General features: G+C 36.5%; 1 pseudogene; it reads left to right on the forward strand.

The window, feature by feature from the left end:
- The first annotated feature begins 2,549 nt into the window (after positions 1–2,549).
- LOC110927697 lies at positions 2,550–4,807 on the forward strand (annotated as a pseudogene).
- The last annotated feature ends 652 nt before the right edge of the window (positions 4,808–5,459 follow it).

The raw sequence follows: 5,459 nt of genomic DNA on the forward strand, positions 1-5,459 counted from the left end.
CCGGCTTTTTTACGCGCCGTTTTTAACGCCGTTTTTTACCGCGCCGTTTTTTACGCGCCGTTTTTTTAACGCGCCGTTTTTTATTGCCTTTTTTTTAACGCACCGTTTTTTACGAGCGTTTTTTTACGAGCGTTTTTTACAAGCTTTTTTTTACGAAACGTAAAAAAGTTTTACGTTAACGTTTTTTACGTTTTTACGTTTTACGCGCCGGTTTTTTACGTTTTATGCGCCGGTTTTTTTATATTTTACGCGCCGGTTTTTTACGTTTTACGCGCCGCTTTTTTTACATTAACGTTTTTTTACGTTTTTTTTTACGGAACGTAAAAAAGTTTTACGTTAACGTTTTTACATTTTACGCGCCGGTTTTTTACGTTTTACGCGCCGGTTTTTTACATTTTACGCGCCAGTTTTTTACGTTTTACGCGCTGGTTTTTTTACGTTAACGTTTTTTTACGTTTTACGCGCCGGTTTTTTACGTTTTACGTAAAACTTTTTACGTTTTACTAAAAAAAAATTACGTTTTACGTTAAACTTTTTACGTTTTACGTAAAGCTTTTTACGCTTCACGTTTTTACGTTTTACGTTAAAAAAGTTTACGGTTTGCGTTAAAAAGTTTACGGTTTAATTTTTTTTTACAAAAATTTTTTTACGCAAAAACGAACGCACTCAGAAATCGCAAACTCGGGAGGTGTCTCAGATATATTGTTATCATCATTGACGCCTCAAAAAAATATAAAAACCCAACAAACAAAAATAAAAAAAAACGAGTGGAATCTTAAAAAAACGTTGTTTTGGCTCAGATTTTCCGATAATCAAAGGCTGCAAAAGTAGGGTTGCAGGTTCAAAAACCTACCCTCCACCATCCTTGCCGCGCCCTCGTCATCAAAATATACGGGTTTTTTTTTTTTTTTTTGCATCATCATCGCCCCAAATCCAAAACGGATCAAAACCCACATATTCAAACATTCATAATCACCTGATGAACATGCTGTACATACCCAAAATCACAAATCAAAAGAAAACCCAGCAACAATAACAACCATACATGCTGTACATACCCAAAAGCAAATCAAATGAAACCCCAGCAACAATAATGAACATCATTCAACAGAATCAAAACACATGATTGTAGCAGATAAAATTATTCAACCAGGTTCAAACCCAAAAAGGAACATGAACATGAACAGACCACCAAACCCACCGCCACAACACCAAACCCACTACCACACCACCGCACCCACTGCCACACCACCAAAACAATCAAAACCCACCAAATTTTTACAAACCCACCAAAATAATCAAACCCACCAAATTTCAAAACATAAACAGAAACAGAAACAAATCGAACCTTTGGGCAAATCATCAAGAATCACAAATGACCCAATCGGTTCGTTTTCAGTCGATGGTGACCGACCAACCACATCGCACAACCGTCTTCCGTACACCGATCAACCACCGCCCCACACCTACAAACCATCAAAAAACCTTCAAGATCACCCTCACCCCAAGCCACCATTCTCCTTCGCTCCTCACCACCTCCCGCCGCCGTCTGTATCGACTGAAATAGGTGATAGTGCCGGTAACGAGTGGGAGGTTTGGGGGTCGCCGGAGAAACGAGTGGGGATGTCACCTGTGTGGGTGTGGTGTTTTTAGAGATGATTGTGGGTGAACGATGATGAGGGATCAGAGGTTTTTATAGAGAGAGAGAGAGATGAGAGATGAATGAATTAGTGAGGAGAGATGTGGAGATGAAGGTTTTGGTTCCTGTGATTTGTGATTTGCTTTTTGTATTCGAGAAAGAGAAAGGAGAGTAATGAGAGAGAAAGTTCTGACAGTAATAAATGAGGAGAGAGGTGGAGAAAATGACATTTAGTGTTAAAAGACCAAAATAACCTTTTGAGTGGCAAAATCTGATTGGTTGAAAGTGGTTCTCGCGGTTCTTACAACTGAAGGTGGTTTCTATTTTAGCGGCTCCATATATATATATATATATATATAGGATAAGGATCCGTTAGGAACCACCCTTTATTGCGAGAACCGCGAGAACCAGTGTGAACACATGGCATTTTTGTAATTAAAGTGAAATTCCATGTAACAGGGTTTACATCTTCCATCTTCGTTCTGTTCAAATAGTTAGGGTTTACATCCTCATTCAAATCATAGTTCACTGTTACCACTCCCCTGACAACCGCCGCCGCCGTCGACACATCACCTCTGCCACCACCGCACCACCACCGTGATAACTCCTTCTCTAACAACTCCTCCGACGACAACTCATCCAGTGACATTCATACACTTGCTGATAAGTCACCACTGCAATAACTAATTCGGCTCCTCCTTCTACGATTACTCGGTTGAATACATCATTTATCTGGTAATCACAACAAATTACATACTTTTTTATTACATCCATTCTGTTACCAATTTCTATGTTGTTACCAATTCCCACTGTAAGTGTCCTTATACGTTTACTCAGTCTGATTATGTTGTTATTTGTTCTATCACTTATAAATAAACATAATTTCACTTGTAACCCCTTTGTGATACATATGGCATCTTCTGATTCATCACATATATACCCTCCTCGTCAATCTGATGGGTTCACAGTTCAAGCGGCTAGAAAAGTCCTGGAAGAAGCTTGCTTTGGGTCGGATTTTAAGGTTTCCGAGTGGCTTAACTGGGTCCCTATTAAAGTTAATGGCTTCTTCTATTTCCTGTATGTGTTCTTTTAGTTTTGTGATTTAATCCCCTGCATATGTGTATATGTGTGCACTTTAAATTCCAACTGAATTGGATGTATAGATTTATGTATAAATTGGGAAAAATCTAGGTGTTCTGGGGTTTAGTGACTTGAAGAAAGAGATTGGTTGGATGTATATAAACTTTCCCTAAACCCTAGAATGAAACCAGCAGCAATTATGAAGTTGTGCTAATCAAAAAGCAAACACAAATAGTACTCATAGGTTAGTGGCCCTTGTGGAACATGAGTGGATCCTATATAAGGTCAACTCATTTGATATAAGCTTTCAATCTTTTTCCACTTGCAATGCATGAAAGTAAAGTAATACTGTGGGGTCCTTTGCACCCATTACATTCTGATGCATGATCAGTAGTAATAAGAATTTGAACTTTTTAATCTTTGATCCCAGAGGATATAGTAGCGAAAGTAGTGATACTGTTGGAATGGATTACTTTAAGTGCAATTATCGGTCATTTGTCACAAATAGTTAAACATGTGTTTGAATAATCTTAATATTTTTTGAATGGATTCTGCATTCAAAAAATTAGGATTACATAACCATTTGATTCTTTCTCATAACGCTCTCCGTTAATGTATCATGGTTTTCTTTTTTGTGTAACCATTATGATTTCAAATATTGAAGGGAGGATTTTCGTAAGGAATTCCAAGAGCAAAATCCAGATGTCAAGTCAATGCGAAGAGCAAAATCCAGATGTCAAGTCAATGCGTGAGGTGTTCACTATAACTCATTCTTCATCATCTGACTATTTTTTACATAACTTTTCAACAAAATCGTATTATTTGTTCTGCCACCTGACATCTATGTGCCTACAAACTCATTTTGCATATTGGCAAGGCTTGTGGAAAGAAGTGGAAGACCATGACTTATGAGGTTTGTATTGTTTTAAATTTTGTATCTTCAGTTGTTTATTACATTATTAATTATTTGAGAAATTTTGATAAGTTTAGAGATTATCATGGTCACTCACACGAGGTCAAATGAGGTATTTTCTACATATAAACAAAAAATATGGATTCCTTAAAATTGAGAAATTTTGATAAATTATGGTAATGCTAGATTTGGTTACGGATTATGTAAGTGACAGGAAGCAACATCAAAATGTTCAGTTTGTCAAAGTTATTTCATGATTTTACGCACAATTTGCAAGAACACGTGGGTTTAAGTTTGAACAAATTGTGGGAATCTACATTCTAAAAAGACCACTGGATTTGGAGCTTTTAAACTTTAGTTCCAGATTGTTTATTCTTCTAAACTATAGTTTTTGTTTTTGCATTTTGGTAGTTTGGTGATTGTTTCAAAAAGTAAAGTAGAGTGGTTTGAAGTAGTATCTTGTAACTTAGCTGAAGTGTCATCTTTTGCGTGTGTATTCATATATTGATTACTTTTATTATTTAGTTATAAATTATGTCTACGTACTTGGTATTTCCATCAAATTTGGGTGTAGCTGAGCAACGACACCTTAGTATTAATATCTTTTGGCATGTGGTATTTTATTATAGGAGAAGGTGCAGTACTATGACATTGCGACAGAACAACGAGCAAAGTTTGAGAAAGTTTTGACAGACTATGCTAAGAGAAAGGTGCGCATGTTTTTTTCTCACCGTAACTACTGTTCTTTACTTTGAAACATAGTGGTGTTTGGTTTGACGGAGTAAAAACAGATTGATAGTAAAAGGGTGTGTCAGATTTTAGGGAAAATATATGAGAATTAGCATTTAACCCGGCCTGTGTTGACCCGTTACACGTTGTGTCTGACCCACCCAAGCAACAGTATCAAGTAATTAACTAATTATACTTGTTGCAGTACCAACTTACTATTAAACTCATTCATACCCATAGTGATTCTTGCTAATGTAGAATATTGTTTCCACCCATCAGTTTTATTTTACCATATTATATAATATAGGTATAGTTTTATTTTACCATATTATATAATATAGGTATTGCAGCAACTGTATTTATACTCACCAAGCAAAACCTTAATTGCAGGAAAATGGGGAACATGACGAGTTGATGAGGATTCAAACTCAGATTATGATGAATGAATATGTTGCTTTTGACCTCGTAGAGATTCTATTTAGTTGTCACAAGTATTTTGTACAATGAGATATTCAAACGTGTCTTTTGGAACTAAGTGCATGTAAATCATTCTCTATGTAGATTGAAGAAAAATAGAACCTGAACACAATGCGAGTTTTTGTTGATAAAGGTTTGTGTTGCTATCATCCGTTAATGAAACCAGTAGAGTATATTGTAATGGTTCTTGGGAATCAATACAACGATCATGCACATGTGCATTATGTTGATAACACCCATACGCGTCACCGATTGTGCACGTCACTGATCGTGCACATGTGCATTATGTTGATAACACCCATACTCGTCATCCGTAAACTGTTAACCATCATTAACATGAACATGCACATGCACATGTGCATCACGTTAACAACACCCTATAATCATAACTAATAGTACAGTTAACCATTAATACATAACCGTGCACATGCGCATCACATTGCCAACACCCTTTAATCATCTCCCTATAATCATATGTTAACCATCAGCACATTTCCCATGCACATATGCATCGTAACGCTAACACCCTATAATTATTACTCTAACACCCTATAATTATCACTGATAAACTGTTGACCCACTATAATCATCACTGATAAACTATTCACCCACTAGGATCAT

Source organism: Helianthus annuus, chromosome 3 (genome assembly GCF_002127325.2).
Source record: "Helianthus annuus cultivar XRQ/B chromosome 3, HanXRQr2.0-SUNRISE, whole genome shotgun sequence".
In the NCBI taxonomy this organism is placed as follows: domain Eukaryota; kingdom Viridiplantae; phylum Streptophyta; class Magnoliopsida; order Asterales; family Asteraceae; genus Helianthus; species Helianthus annuus.